Below are 17,356 nucleotides of genomic sequence, written 5' to 3' on the forward strand. Positions count from 1 at the left end.
GAATGTTAAAATACTACTAAATGTAGTACATAGTTTGCAATAGGTATATGTTTATTTTTTCCTATATGTCCCTCTATTATTAACTTCTAGTTATAGTGTCATACATTTGTTCTAGTTCATGAGAGAGATTTCTAATATTTGTACAGTTAATCACGGACACTGTCCACCACAAGATTCACTGTTTTATATATCCCCATCTTTTAATCTCCACCTTTCCTTCTGGTGACATACGTGACTCTGAGTTTACCCTTTCCACCACCTTCACAAACCTTTCAGCACTGTTACTTATTCTCACAACCTGCTACCTTCACCTCTGTCCATTTCCAAATGTTTAAGTTCTCCCTAGTTGAACATTCCGCTCATAATAAGCAACCGCTCCCCATTCTTTAGCCCTGTTCTATATCCTGGTCACTTATATTTCACGCCTATGAATTTACATATTATAATTAGTTCATATCAGTGAGACCATGCAATATTTGTCCTTATGTGTCTGTGTTACTTCACTCAATATAGTGCCCTCAAGGTTTCTTCATCAACCCATTTTTTTTAAGATGGTTTTGTTCACACATCATATATTCCATCCTAAGTAAACAATGGATGGTTCCCTGTACAGTCACGTATTTATGTATTCACCACCATCACCACTATTTATATAAGGACATTTCCATTTTTTCCACACAGAAGGAGGAAGAGTCAAAAGAGAAAGACAAAAAGAAAGAGAGAGAAAAAAAGCAGCATGATAGCTACAAAGCAACAAAAGGAAAGATAGCATTAAAGTAAAGTTGAATAAAGAGTCAGACAACATCACAAAAAAGATTATCTTGCTTAGAAGGGAGAACTGTGTATGGGCAGGACAACTAGACATCCCAGTCAACAGCCCTAACTAAGGACATATGAGTCAGGCCAAATATGTGAGTGAATCTATCTTAGATCATCCAACCCCAGTTGAGCCACCAGATAAATGTAGCCAAAAAGTGACTCCCAGCAATACAAGTAGAAGAACCACTCAGCTAAGCCCAGCCCAAATCTCAAAACTGTGAGAAAATGATTTTTGTTCTAAGATACTAAGTTTTTGTTACGTAGGAATAATAACTGAAACATCAAGAAATGAACTAACAATCCAGTTAGCATTTTTGCGCTATGTAAGTCAAACATTTGTAAACACATTAGAATACAGTCTTATTTGATGTCCTCCCCAGTTTGTGTGGTAGTTATTGCTATTATCTCCATCTACAGGTACAGAAACAGAGGCTCAGAGAGATTGTTAATATTCAGTGCCACACAGCCTGTAAGTGAATCAGGACTCAAATTTTCTAATTCCACAAGCCAGGGCACTTATGGTTACACCACTAGTGCTGTTTAGATGCTATAGTTAGATAATATTGACATATTCTGTGTATTAGTCAGGGTCCTCTAGGGAAACAAAACTGACAGGAGATATCTGTAAATATTAAGAGATTTTATAAAAATTGTCTCACGTGACTGTGGGGATGCACAAGTCCAAACTTGGTAGGGCAGACTGCAAGCTGGGAACTCTGATAAAGGTTTTTGATGAATTTCCAGGAGAAGCTGAGAACTCTGATAAAGGTTTTTGATGAATTTCAGGCTGGCTGAAACAGAGATGGAAATTCCTCCTTCTGACTGCTGAAATCATCTCCTCTCCTTTTAAAGCCTTCAACTGATTGGATGAGACATCTCTCATTGTTGAAGGCAATCTCCTCAGTTGATTGTAGATGTAATCAGCCACAGATGTAATCAACTTACTGATGATTTAAGTCCACAAAATGTCCTCACAGTAACAACCAGGTCAGTGCTTGCTTAAGCAAAAAACAGGACACCAACACCTGGCCAAGTTGACAGATGAACCTAACCATCACAGCCTGGAAATGCAAATCCCTAGAAGTTTAAGTCTCTGTAAATAACAGCTTGTCTATGTCCAGGTGGACATGCATGGTGATGTTATGTAGACAGATGTCAATCAGAGCACCAAGCACATCTCTGCCTCCAGAGCAGCACTTGCTGTTTCCTCTGCATGGACCACTCTCTCCCAGGTATCCAGTGGACTTCCTCTCTTGTATCCTTTATGTCTCTGTTCTATGTTGCCTTGTCTGTAAGGCCTTCCCTGGCTGCCCCAACACATTCCCACACACTCCTTATTCTTCCTTCCATAGCACTTACCACCTTCTGACATGCTATTTGTTTCATTGGTTTATTTGTTTATTGTCTTCCTCCTCCCCAGTAGGACATAAGCTCCATGAGGACAGGGATTTTTGCCTGGCTTGTTTATTAACACATCCCCAGTGCCTAGAATTGTTCCTGGCATACCATATAAATGTGTGTTGAGTGAATAAATAAACAGAATCCAGTTTTTTCCCAGCTTAGTAAGAAAGTTGGTTCAAAGATCCCTGAATTCTAAAAGTCTCTCTCTGAAGATCTGTATCTCCCTGAAGATCTATTCTCTGTGACCCTGGTTATAGCCAATCCCCCCACCTCCCACACTCTGATTCCTGAAGGAAACTTCTGGCCTTCTCTGGCTCTTAACAAAAGGGGCTCTTCAGTTCCATTGCCCCTGAGGTCCTGAATCCTAGACCACAGAATTCCGTTACACTCATTTTCCCGTCTTCCTTCCCCCCTTGTTTAGTGTGCATTTCCACAGACTCCCATCTGTCCTTAGCCACTAGCTCAGCTCTTGTCAAAGAGGAGCCCCTTATGGCATGCAGAAAGATGCATGCAATGAGATATGATAAATAGAGAAGAGGTGGAAGCTTCCTCCCTTGGAAATACCAAGCAATGAGGGTGGAGAAACAAACATTTCTTGGTGTTTTCCTCCTCCCATAGGGCAGAAAATGTGACAATAGCAAGGGGAGCTCCTCAGAAAAGAGGTGTGAACTCTTGGACAGTCCCTGCCATAAGTGATCATTTCTGCCCAAGCACATTTGCTTATGCTGTACACATACACACACACACACACACACACACACACACACACACACACACACACACCCATGTGAAATGTCAAGCTCTTCCCCCTGATCAACTCCACTACAAATCTTTCCTATCTTTCAGGGCTCATTTCTTTCTTTATGCTTATTCTTCCATTCCACCTAACATTGCTCTTTCTTCTTTGCAATCCTATAGCATTTATGGCCAATGGCAGTCTATATCAGTCAGGGTTCCAACAAGAAACAGATGTCATACTCAGGTGGGATATTTGAAGAGAAGTTTTATGAAAGATCTATGCACAGATTTGGGGGCAAGAGTTAAAAGCACTGTATTATTCTGGATCCTCTGGGAATCAGATGCCAAGACAGAATTAAACTTACAAGGGATTTTTAGGGGAGATGCCTGGGAAAGAAAATAGGGAGGGACCCGGTAAGGCTGGAAAAACAGTCAGATCATGATGCAAGTCAGAGCCTGAATGGACAGACGAACAGCACATTGGGTATAAGAATCCTATGCATCATTGCAGTCTATGAAAAGTTCAGGAATCCTCCAACCAACATCAGTCATCAGAGGAGTCCCATGCCTCCCAACATGGGATCTCCCTTAGTATACCTGCCACACTCATTCATTGGCTGGGAGCAGCCCATGGTAAGTGTGCATCATGGGAAATGTGAGGATGGATTTTTGAGTGCAATGGCAGCGTTGGTCAATTGAGCTTCTGGTGTTGGAAGTCCACAAGGCACATTCTTATGGCTGCTACAGTCCCCAACTCTTGCACCAAGAAGGTTACTTCTTTACTCAGATTTGGGGAGCAGCTCTTTCTTAGTTCCAGTGGGCCTTTCTTCCTGAGGGGAAACTATTGCCTCCATATTTGCAATTGAGCTCAAGGCCACAGCTGGTACCATCCTCTCCCTCCTCCACTATCCATTTTTTAATTTTCCCCAATCTCAGATATCACTAAGGCAGGTCTTGTGGCGTACCTGGTTGTGTGACCCAAACCTTCAATCCTGAGGTTTTGGGCCCTTGCAAATCACACTCTTCTCAGGCCAGACTTTGTGCATTCATAGTTGTAATGAGGCAATGGAGCAATAGGAGGGGCCCAAGTGGACCACCTGGATTCTACATGTATCCCTCCCTGCCCGCACTGTGTAAAAGCAGACCTGCCTCTTCCTGTTGATCAGGGTCAATTACTCCTGCAAGTGTTGTGTCTCCCCTCCTCACCTGCTAGACCCTGGACACAGGAGTCCAAAGTGCCCTCGCAGCACCCATAACTTGTAATCCAAAAATACATGTGTTGTGTATCTTCTTTAGTAATCAGAACCTCCACCCTGCAGAACATAAAGTGTGTCATTGGTAGTGGTGGTAAGTGGGGCCACTCCAGCTTCCATTCATTGGACCCTTCTGTCCTTCCTGTTAGGGACACAGCACTATCTGAGGGACACTAAATTAATACATACACTGCATCCTGAAGGATAGCACCCATGCAAGCTGGTTTCAACTGTGCCTGGAGAAGGCTGTTCCAGCATTCTATGAAATCAGCCACCTCTGAGTAGTGCAGTATGTGATAAAACCCGTGGATCCCATAGTCATGGCTCACTCTCACCCTTCCTTCACAGGGAAGTGGGTCCTCCGAATAGATGCTATGCTGTGTGGAATTCCATGCCATGGACTGGGCATTCTGTCAGCCCCTAGATGGTAATGCTGGCTGAGGGTTTATGGAAAGGAACCCATACCCAGAAAAAGTATCTATCCCTGAGAAAAGGAACCACTGGACCTTTCAGGATAAGAAGGAGGCCAATTTAGTAAACTTGTCACTAAGTGGTCAGTTGCTCTCCTCAAGGAATAGTGCCTGGAGGAATTAGTCTCTGTTGTTGCTAACAGTTTGGACATTCAGAAGCAGCAGTAACCGTATTAGCCTTGGTAAGCAGGAGCCCATGCTGTTGGGCCCACACATATCTTCCCCTTTGATACTGTGGCCACTGCATCCGTGAGCCCATCGTGCCAGCATGGGGAGGCTGATGATGAAGTCTGTCTAATGTCAAAAGGCCAAGTCATTTTGTCTACCTAGTTGTTCAGCTGATAGCAAATGTTTCCTGGTAGGCATTAATGTGTGATACAAAAATCTTCACACTTCATGTCTGTTTCAGTTTGCTAGAGCTGCTGTTACGCAAAATACCGGAAATGGATTGACTTTTATAAAGAGGGTTATTAGGGTATAAATTTACAGTTCGAAGGCCATGAAAACATCCAAATTAAGGCAGCAACAAGAGGATGCCTTCAGTGAAGGAAGGCCAATGGTGTCCGGAACACCACTATCAGCTGGGAAGGCACGTGGCTGGCATCTGCTGGTCCTTCGCTCCCAGGTTCTGGTTTCAAAATGGCTTTCTCCAAAATGTCTCTGGGCTTCTGTCTTTACTCCTTTCTCTCAGCTTCTGTATGTCCTTGCTTCTTTTTCCCAGGGCATTTCTCTCTAAGCATCTGGGGGTCTGCTTTTAGCTTCTCTGGGGTAACTCTGGGCTTCATCTCTTAGCTTAGCATCTCCAAACATCATTCTGTCTGCATCTCCAAGCATTAGCATTCAACAGCCATCTCCAAAATGTCTCTCTCAGCTTCTCTTGGGGAATTCTGTCCTCTTTGCTCTCTGTGTGAGCTCCCTTTAGTCCTTTAAAGAACATCTAATAGCCACACTGAATGGGCGGGGTCCACACCTCCATGGAAATAATTCAGTCAGAGGTTTCACCCTAATCAGTAGACTAACCTGTCTGCCTCCACAAGATTGCATTAAAGAATATGACTTTCTGGGGGACATAATATATTCAAACCAGCACAATGTCATATCCCATAGTCCATTCACATGCCTATATCCCAGACTTCCTTGCTTCTTATCATCTAGTCTTTTTCCTGACACCTGACTAGGCAAGTAGCTACTCATCTTGGACTACTTCCTCTTCCATACAAAGCAGATGACCAGGTGCACTGCCTACAGACCCACCCTTTGGGAAGGTTTTCCCTCTCTACTGTCTTTTAGAGCCAACCCCAAATGTGGTGGAAATACCGTCACTGTCTAGTCTTAGCGTACACCAATGTACTGAGTTGATCTATCTGTAAACCAAACTCTGGATTTTTCCTCCTCTTTCAGCTGATCATATGGGATCCCCCTATATGGCATAGGGACAGGCTAGGTGAAGGGCAATTGTCCAATTGTGGTGGGTGATGTGGGGGGTCTGGGCTACCTATTCTTGCAGGTTACTCATGCCCTCTGCTCCTACTCAAGCTGAATCCCAGATGTAATATTTCCACACCACGATGGACTATAGTGGGCCTATCTTTTTAACTTGGCAGATCTGACAGAACCCAGCCCATAATAGCAGTCCCAGATATGTTGTCACTTGGTGTCCCATGACCAAGTGTTCTGTCTCTACCAGGATCCTGTAACATGCCAAGAGCTATTTCTCAAAAGGTGTGTAGATCTCCACTGCAGATGGCCTGACCTTGCTCAGAATTCCAGGGCCCTACATTGTGATTCTCCCATTGGAACTTGCCATAAGCCAAGGTCACACTCCTCCACACCTCCCTCCTCCGATCAATTGCTCTTTTTAAAAAAAAAAACTAGAGAAGTTGTGGGTTTACAGAACAATCATGCATAAAATACAGGATTCGCATACACCACCCCACCACCAACAACTTGCATTGATGTGGAACATTTGTTACAATTGATGATAGTGTATTTTTATAATTGTACTATTAATTAAAGCCCATGGTTTAACTCAGGGTTCTCTGTGTAGTATCATTCCATGGATTAAAATAAAAAAAAAATTTCTCTTACCATATATATAATCTAACATTTCCCCTTTTAATCATATTCAGATATAAATTTCAGTGCTGTTAATTGCATTCACAATCAGCACCATCCTTTACCAAAACATTTCCATCATTCCAAATAGGAACCCTTATATTTTAAACCTTAACTGCCTATTCCCTATTCCCACCCTGTCCCCTGGTAACCTATATTATATATTTTATATTCTATATGAGTTTCCTTATTCTAATTATTTCAAATCAGTGAGATCGTATAATATTCGTCCTTTTATGTCTGCCTTATTTCACTTAGCATGATGTCTTCAAGGTTATCCCTGTTCTCACATGTATCAGGACTTCATTTCTTTTTATGGTTGAATATTATTCCATTGTATGTATATACCACATTTTATTTATCCATTCATCAGTTGATGGACACTTGGCTTGCTTCCATCTTTTGACAATTGTAAATAATGCTGCTATGAACACGGGTGTGCAAATACCTGTTTGAGCCCCTGCTTTCAATTCTTTGGGGTATTGTGCTGGTTTGAATGTATTATGTTCCCCAGAAAAAGCCATATTCTTTGATGCAATCTTGTGGGGCAGAAATAATAGTGGGGATTAAGTTGGAAAGTTTGGATTAGGTTGTTTGCATGGAGATGCGCCCCACCCAACTGTAGATGATAACTAATGGGATATTTCCATGGAGGAGTGGCCTCACCCATTCAGGGTGGGCCTTGATCAGTGGAGTCATATAAATGAGCTGACTCAAAGAGAAGCAACTCAGTGCAGCTGTGGGTGACATTCTGAAGAGGAGCAAGCTTGCTAGAGAGGAACAACCTTGGAGAAAGCCATTTTGAAACCAGAACTTTGGAGCAGATGCCAGCCATGTGCCTTCCCAGCTAACAGAGGTTTTCCGGACGCCATTTGCCATCCTCCAGTGAAGGTACCTGATTACTGATGTGTTACCTTGGACACTTTATGGCCTTAAGACTGTAACTGTATAGCCAAATAAACCCCCTTTTTATAAAAGCCAATCCATTTCTGGTGTTTTGCATTCCGCAGCATTAGCAAACTAGAACAGATTTTGGTACCGAGAGTGGGGTGCTTTTGCTGCTGAGTCTGCAAATACCAAACATGTTGGAACGGCTTTTCAAATGGATAAGGGGAAGATTCTGGAAGAATTGTGAGGAGCTTGATAGAAAAGGCCAAAACTGCTTTAAAGAGACTGTTTATGGAAATATGGACTCTAAAGATACTTCTGACAAGGCCTTGAACAGAAATGATGAATGTGTTGTTGCAAACTGGAAGAAAGGCGATCCTTGTTTTAAAGTGGTAGAGAATTTGGCAAAATTGAGTCCTGGTGTCAGATGGAAGGAGGAATTCGAAAGCAACAACCTGGAATACTTAGCTGAGGAGATCTCCAGACTACATGTGGAGGATGTATCCTGGCTTCTCCTTGCAGCTTGTAGTAAAATGCGAGTGGAGAGAGATAAACTTAGAACTGAACTCTTGGGTTCAAAGAAACCAGAAGCTGATGGCTTGGAAAATTATGAGCTTCCAGGGAGTGGAATCCCAGAAGCTATAGCCCAACGTGAGGATGTAACCAAATATGGAACCCAGCTGCCATTTCAGTACAAGCCAAGATTGGAGATGAAATTATCCAGAAAGGATTTGTGGAAAGTCCTGTTGTCTGACAGCTTTGACCCCTGCATGCTTCATGCAAAGCCAACAGAATTTTTGCGAGATCTTTACAGACAGAGCTATTGCCAGTCTGGACTGGAGAAGACAGACAAGGAACAAACTGAAGGAAAAATTTCTTCAAGGACAGAGCAAAGGAGGTTGAGGTCTGAAGTCAAGAGGTCTTCGGCTGGGAGAGTGGAGTGGCCCACATGCATGGAAAGGGTGAGTTTGCCCTGGAGGTCGAGGGCGGGCCTTCCACCTCGATGCTCAGGAAATGTCTTGCCACCCCAAACCCCAAAGAGGGTAGAGCACATTCCCAGGGAATTGGGGAGAGCCTGGCTGCCACCACAGTGTTCTGAAGGGGTTGAGCATGTGCCCCGCAGATGGAAGGGAATCCGGGAGCTGCCCCGATGTTTGAGGAGGGTGGGGCCGAGAAGATGGTCTCCCCAATGTGTGGATATGTTGGAGCACTCACCCAAGAGTTTGGAGAGGAAAGGGCTGCCACAAAGGCCCTTAGGAAGGGTTAGACTCCCGCTCTCTCAAGCCCCAAGGATGCAACATCGTTCTGTTAATGAGTCTCAGACTTTGAAATCTAATGGAGTTTGTCCTGCAGATTTTAGGAACGGTTTTTGTCCTGTTAACCCCGTTTTCCTTACTGTTTCTCCTTATGGCAATGTGAATGTTTATCCTATGAATGTCCCTCCTTTGTATATTTGAAGCACATAACTTGTTCCAAGTTCACAGATCCACAGCTAGAGGGGAATTATGCCTTAGGACTGACCACGCCTATATTTGATTTTGATGGGATCTTGTACTTAACTATTGTTACTGAAATGATTTAAGTTTCTGTGGTATTGTAGGATGAATGTATTTTGTATTTGGAAAGAATATGTTTTTCTGGGGTCCAGGGGGTGGAATGTGCCGGTTTGAATATATTATGTTCCCCAGAAAAAGCCATATTCTTTGATGCAATCTTGTGGGGCAGACATAATAGTGGGGAATAAGTTGGACCCTTTGAATTAGGCTGTTTGCATGGAGATGCGCCCCACCCAACTGTAGATGATAACTAATGGGATATTTCCATGGAGGAGTGGCCTCACCCATTCAGGGTGGTCCTTGATCAGTGGAGCCATATAAATGAGCTGACTCAAAGAGAAGCAACTCAGTGCAGCTGTGAGTGACATTTTGAAGAGGAGCAAGCTTGCTAGAGAGGGACATCCTTGGAGAAAGCCATTTTGAAACCAGAACTTTGGCACAGATGCCAGCCACATGCCTTCCCAGCTAACAGAGGTTTTCCAGATGCCATTTGCCATCCTCCAGTGAAGGTACCTGATTACTGATGTGTTACCTTGGACACTTTATGGCCTTAAGACTGTAACTGTATAGCCAAATAAACCCCCTTTTTATAAAAGCCAATCCATCTCTGGTGTTTTGCATTCCGCAGCGTTAGCAAACTAGAACAGGTATATACCTAGTAATGGGATTGCTAGACCATATGGTAGTTCTATCCTCAGCTTTCTGAGGAAATTGACAAACTGTCTTCCACAGTGGCTGCACCATTCTACATTGCTACCAACAATGAGTGTTCCTACTAACCCCCATTCTCTCTAACACTTATTATTTTCTGTTTTCTTAATAGCAGTCATTCCAATGAGTGTGAAATGGTATTTCATTGTGGTTTCGATTTACATTTCCCTGATGGCTAATGACATTGACCATCATTTCAAGTTCTTTCTGGCTATTTGTGTATCTTCTTTGGAGAGATATCTATTCAAGTCTTTTGCCCATTTTTAAATTGGGATGTTTGTATATTTGTTGCTAAGTTGAAAGATTGCTTTATATATGTTCTGGATATTAAACCTGATCAGATATGTGGTTTCCAAATTTTTCTTCCATTGTATAGGTCATAGTTTTACTTTCATGACAGGGTTCATCAAGACATAAAAATTTTTAATTTTGATGAGGTCCCATTTTTCTGTTTTTCTTTTGTTGCTTCAGATGTGAAGTCTATAAAACCATCGCCTAACAGAAGGTCCTGTAGGTGCTTCCCTACATTTTCTTCTAGGAGTTTGATAGATCTAGCTCTTATATTTAGGTCTTTGTTCCACTTTGAGTTGATTTTTGTATATGGTGTGAGGTAGGGGTCCTCTTTCCATTTTTGCAAATGGAGAGCCAGTTATCCCAGCACCATTTGTTGAAGAGACTATTCTTTCCCACTTGAATGGTCTTTGCCACCTTGTCAAAAATCAGTTGGCCACAAATTTGAGCATTGATTTCTGATCTCTCAGTTCAATTCTATGTGTCTGTCCTTGTGCCAGTACCATGCTGTTTTGATTACTGTAGCTTTGTAATGAATTTTAAGATTGGTAAGTATGAGTCCCCCAACTTCATTCTTCTTTCTCAAATGGCTATGGCTATTCAGGACCCCTTACATTCTATATAATTCTGATGTTTGGCTTTTCCATTTCTTCAAGAAGGTTGTTGGAATTTTTATTGGGATTGCATTGAATCTGTAAATTACTTTGGGTAGGATTGACATCTTAATGATATTTAGTCTTCCAATCCATGAACACAGAATGTCCTTACATGTATTTAGGACTTCTTTGATTTCTTTTAGCAATGTTTTATAGATTTCTGTGTACAAGTCCTTTCAATCATTGTTTAGATTTTATTCCTGGATATTTGATTCTTTTAATTGCTATTGTGAATGGAATTTTTTTCTTGATTTTTTTCTTCCAATAGTTCATTGCTTGTGTATAGAAACACTACTGATTTTGGGGTGTTGATCTTGTACCTGCCACTTTGCTGAATTCATTTATTAGCTCTAGGAGCTTTGCTGTGGATTTTTCAGGATTTTCTGTATATAGGATCATATCTTCTGCAAATAGGGAAAGTTTTACTTCTTCCTTTCCAACTTGAATGCCTTTTATTTCTTCCTGCTGCTTAATTGCTTTGGCTAGAACTTCCAGTACAGTGTTGAATAACGGTGACAATGGACATCCTTGTCTTATTCCAGATCTTAGAGGAAAAGATTTCAGCCTTTCATCATTAACTGAGATTGTTAGCTGTGTACTTTTCATATATGCCCTTTATCATGTTGAGGAATCCCAGATTCAAGGGAAGAGGAATTAACATCCACTACTTGGTGGGGAAGTGCCAAGGTCACATTGCAAAAGAGCATGTGGGATGGGAGAATTATATGGCCAACTCTGAAAAATGCAATCTACCAAACTATGCAGATCCATAAGATATTAATCTGTATTGAATAATGCATATGCATCCATAGTAATGACACTAACAATATTTATCCCTAGGTTATATCACTTTTTTCTTTTTCTTAATTTTTTGTTAGAGAAGTTGTAGGTTTACAGAACGATCATGTATAAAATACAGGATTCCCATTTACCACCACACCACTTGTGCTGGTGTGGAAAATTTGCTACAATTGATGATAACACTTTTTTGTAATTCTACTGGTTTTTTTCCAACAGTAGTTACATTTGTTACAATTGATGAAAGATTATTAAAGTAATACTATAATTATTGTCCATAGTTTACATAGGGGTATTTTTCCCCATATTCCTGATCTATTTTTTCTTTTTTTTTGTTGTTGCTGTGATAGCATTTTTTTTAATTCAGTTTTACTGAGAAATATTCAGATAGCATACAATCATCCATGGTGTACAATCAGCTGTTCATTGTACCATCTTATAGTTGTGCATTCATCACCCCAATCTATTTTTTTTTAATTTTATTTTGAAATAAATTGAAACTTACAGGAACAGTTGCAAAAACCATACAAACCCCATACACAGAACTCCAGCACACCCTGACCCCCTCCCCCAACACCCTGATCCACCAACTTTAACATCCTGTCACACCACCGTTTCTTTCTTTCCCTCCCTCCTTCCCTCCCTATCATCCATCATCTATTGCTCTGTCTTCTGAACATATGAGAGCAAGCTGCACACATCCTTGAACAAACAATATAATTCACATATACATTTCCCATGAACAAGAACATTCTTTTATGCAATCCCATTAAGCGCAGCTAAGAAGTTCAAGAAATTCAACATTGATACAAAGCTTACATTCTATATTTCATTTTTTTTCTTTCTTTTGTCCCAACTGTGTCCCTTTGAGCCTCCTCTCCTCATCCTGAGATCCCATCCAGGATCATCCTTGGTATTTAATTGTCATTATCTATTTAGACTGTCTTTTTTTTTTCAATTGTGGAAACATATATACAGCCTAAATCTTCCCATTCCAACCCTTCCCTAGCATTCCATTAGTGGGATTAATCACATTTAGAATGTTGCAATGCTATCACCTTCCACCATCCATTACTAGAAATTTCTCTTCACCCCAAACAGAAACCCTACACCCATTTCTTAACTCCCTATTGCCCCTTCCCCCACTTTTCGTAATCCATACTCTACTTTTCATCTCTATGGTCGTATTTTCTGATACTTTATTTGTGTTTACCATGGGGCTTAAATTTAACCTCTTAAATCTATAACAATCTTGTTTTTCTTTGATATCAACTTAACTTCAACAGGACACATAAACTATGTTCCTATACTCCTCCATTCCCCCACCTTTATGTAGTTCTTGTCAAAATTTTCATATTTTACATTGAGTCCAAAACCACTGATTTATCATTACAGTTTATGTATTTTAGAACCTGTAGGAAGTAAATAGTGGAGTTACAAATCAAAAATACAGTAGTATTGGTATTTATATTTACCATGTGATCTTTACTGGAAACCTTTATTTCTTCATGTGGTTTCAGTCAATTGTTTAGTGTCCCTTCCTTTCAGCCTGATCATTTCCCTTTAGCATTTCTTATAGGACTGACCTACTGATGATGAAATTCCTCAGCTTTTGATTATCCAGGAATGTTTTCATCACCACCTCATTTTTACCCTCCAGTTGTTTGTGAATTTTCTAAGTGTCTAATGGTTATTGACTTCTATTTGTATTCCATTGTGGTCAGAGAATGTGCTTTGAATAAATTCTATTTTTTTTTTTAATTTATTGAGGCTTGTTTTATGTCCCAGCATATGGTCTATTCTGGAGAAAGATCCATGATCACTATAGAAGAATGTGTGTCCTCATGATTTGGGATGTAATGTTCTATATATGTCTGTTAAATTTCTCTCTCTCTCCTTTCTTTGTTTCTCTGTCGGTAGGGTTCTCTTTAGTATCTGAAGTAGGGCAGGACTTTCATTAGCAAAATCTCTCAGCATTTGTTTGTGAAAAATTTAAGCTCTCCCTCAAATTTGAAGGAGAGTTTTGCTGGATAAAGTATTCTTGGTTGGAAATTTTTCTCTCTCAGAATTTTAAATGTATCATGTCACTGCCTTCTCGCCTCCATGGTGGCCACTGAGTAGTCACTACTTAGTCTTATATTGTTTCGTTTGTATGTTGTGAATTGCTTTTCTCTTGCTGCTTTCAGAACTTGCCCCTTCTCTTCAGTATTTGACAGTCTGATCAGAATATGTCTTGGAGTGGGTTTATTTGGATTTATTCTATTTGGAGTTCACTGGGCCTTTATGCTTTGTGTATTTATATTGTATAGAAGGTTTGGGAAGTTTTCCCCAACAATTTCTTTGAATACTCTTTCTAGACCTTTACACTTCTCTCCCCCTTCTGGGACACCAATGATTCTCAAATTTGGATGTTTTATTTTATCTATCATATCCCTGAGATCCATTTCGATTTTTTTCAGTTTTTTTCCCCATTCTTTCTTTTCTTCTTTCATTTTCCATTCTGTGGTCCTTGAGGAGGCTGAGTCATTGTTCAACTTCCTCTAATCTTATGAGTATCCAGAGTCTTTTTAATTTGGCCAACAGTTTCTTTTATTTCCATAAGATCTTCTATTTTTTCATTTACTCTTGCAATTTCTTCTTTATGCTCTTCTAGGGTCTTCTTTATGTCCTTTATATCCTGTGCCATGCTCTTCTTCATGTCCTTTATATCCTGTGCCATGCTCTCATTGCCTGTCTGTAGTTCTTTGATTAATTGTGCCAAGCACTGTGTCTCTTCTGATCTTTTGATTTGGGTGTTTGGGTTTGGGTTCTCCATATCGTCTGGTTTTATCACATGCTTTAAGATTTTCTGTTGTTTTTGGCCTCTTGGCATTTGCTTTACTTGCTAGGGTTCTTTCCAGATATAAAAAATACCAATCTCTAATTTGTCAGATCCACAGCTTGGTGGCATACACTTTCTCTAACTAACCAGCAGATGGCATCTGCGAGTCACCTATTCCCCTCAAGTCAGTTCTCCCCAACTTTGTCTTTGTGGTGTGTGGGGGTCTGATTCTTGTGGGGTTCAATTGGTGAACTAACTTTGAGTGGGTTGTTGGTGCTGTCCACCCTGAATGTGGGGCATGTGTCTGGGTGGTTAGGGAGGCAGGGGAGCTTTAATAATCAAACCTCCCAGGTGTTCCTGGAGATTTAAGGCTGTTGCAAGAGTCTAAGTCTTTGTTTCAGTCTTGCCACAGATTGCCTCTGCTGCTGACCCAGAAGTCCTTGGTATTGGCGTAGGGTCCCTGGGATTTCCAAGCAGGTCCCCCTTCTCAGTCTGCTCTTCCAGGACCTCTGCTGAGGGAAGGTTGTGCCACATCACAAGTGCATGCCAGCCCTCTAGGGAAGCCCTGGGCTGCCAGGCTGTGCAGGGGCATTCCCAGCCTGCTGTAAGATGGTTGAATAGGGCGTGTTAATTTCCCCCTTTTCACACAGCTCCACCTTCCCAGCTCTGGGACAATTAGCTGTGGGTGCACTAAAGGCCACTGTCCATGGCCGATATTGTGGTGTGTGCGCAGTGCTGCGGGAAACACTCCCTGTTACACTGGGTTTCTTGGTGCAGCTCTGGGCTGTGGGTCGGGACCCGGGCAGGAGCGTCCCCCACCCACCAGGGAGATGGCTGCAAGGGGCGAGGTTTCTTTCTCCTTTTGGCTCCCCTCTGCCCCCCTGCCCCCGAGACAATCAACAGCAGGCTATCCTCCACGCAAGACACCAAGATGTTGGCACAGTCCACTCCTGCCGCACTTCACTGTGTGGTTCTCACCATCATGACTGCAGCCACTCCCAGGTTTGTTTTTTTTTTTTAAAGGAACTAGTCCATCTCCAAATGCCAATCCACAGGTTCCCCACACCGCAGTGCGGCCGCAAAACTTTCAGCCAGCTCCCTCACTCATTTCAGAATGTAGACTCCCGGTTTCACCAAATGCACAGTCCCTGTGGATTTAGCAGACCTTGTCTGGCTGGTGCATCACTGGAACTGGTGTTCTGGGTCACCTTCTGGCTTTTATCTAGTATTTTTCACGGAGGTGTTTTTTTGCCCTGTATCACCTAGCCACCATCTTAGGTTCTCCATCCCAATCTATTTTTGAACATTTTCTTTACACCAGAAAGAATCAGAATCAGAATAAAAAATAAAAATAAAAATAAAAATAAAAACCCACCCAGATCACCCCCCCTCCATCCCACCCTATTTTTCATTTAGGTTTTGTCCCCATTTTTCTACTCATCCATCCATACACTGGATAAAGGGGGTGTGATCCACAGGGTTTTCACAATCACACTGTCACCCCTTGTAAGCTACATTGTTATACAATTGTCTTCAAGAGTCAAGGCTACTTGGTTGGAGTTTGGTAGTTTCAGGTATTTACTTCTAGCTATTCCAATATATTAAAACCTAAAAAGTGTTATCTATGTAGTATGTAAGAATGTCCACCAGAGTGACCTCTCGACTCCATTTGAAATCTCTCAGCCACTGAAGCATCATTTCATTTCATTTTGCATCCCCCTTTTGGTCAAGAAGATGTTCTCAATCCCATGATGCCAGGTCCAGGTTCATCCCTGGGAGTCATATCCTGTGTTGCCAGGGAGATTCATACCCCTGGGAGTCAGGTCCCACGTAGAGGGGAGGGCAGCAAGGTCACCTGCCAAGGTGGCTTAGTTAGAGAGAGAGGGCCACATCTGAGCAACAAAGAGGTACTCAGGGGGAGACTCTTAGGCACAATTATAAGCAGTTTTAACCTCTCCTTGCAGCAACAAGCTTCATAGGGGCCAGCCCCAAGACAGAGGGCTCAGCACATCAAGCCGTCAGTCCCCAATGTTTGTGAGAACATCAGCAACAATCCAGGTGAGGAAGTCCAACTTGGTAATAGCATTTTAAATTTCATTTTTGGTGGTAGCATTTTATATACATTTAAGCACAGTGCTTATCATTTTAAGTTCATTTTAACATATACATTCATTTATTCCTCAAAAACTATTTACGCCTAAGAGGTATCTACTGCTATTACCTTCACTTTACAGATTGAAAATCTGAGGCACAGAGAGGTTAAGGCAATTGCCCAAAGCCACACAGTTAGTAAATGCCAGAGTCGGGATCTGAATTCATGCAATTTTGGCTCCAGAGATTGTGCTCTTAATCACTACTATAAGCTGCAATTAAGGTGAATGTTTATTTTTATTTATCTTTATTTCCCAAATTTTCAACAATGAATATGGATTATTTTGCAACTCACAAAAATTAATAAACACTGATATTTAAAGAAAAGAAATTCATGCAAATTGCTCCAAAAAGTCATATGTGCATGTGTTCAGTCATGAATGTGACATTACAGAAATAAGTTAAATCTAGACTGAAGGGTGAACTACAGGAGACTGAGGCAGCCTCTGAAAGAAACCCTGTGGTATCATAGAATCAGCACTGGGGTCCAGTGCTTAACTCCTTTTAGCCCTGATCCAACTTGACTGACCCAAGTGGAAGTATCTGATGACATTTCCAGCTGCAGATCTTTTCAGATAAACCACAAACATTTTTCATTTAAGTATGTCTTAAATATTGCACAGGGTATGTTTATACTAAACAGTTTGTTCTTTATCTGAAATTCACATTTAACTGGGCATCCTGTATT

The 17,356-nt window shown here is 41.4% G+C and overlaps 1 long non-coding RNA gene across 1 annotated transcript in view; it reads right to left on the bottom strand.

Annotated features, from left to right (window-relative positions):
- LOC119516905 overlaps positions 1–17,356 on the bottom strand; it is a 261,419-nt gene that overhangs the window by 81,990 nt on the left and 162,073 nt on the right. The gene's annotated exons all lie outside the window — the stretch shown is intronic.

The sequence above is a fragment of the Choloepus didactylus genome, chromosome 20 (assembly GCF_015220235.1).
Source record: "Choloepus didactylus isolate mChoDid1 chromosome 20, mChoDid1.pri, whole genome shotgun sequence".
Lineage (NCBI taxonomy): Eukaryota > Metazoa > Chordata > Mammalia > Pilosa > Megalonychidae > Choloepus > Choloepus didactylus.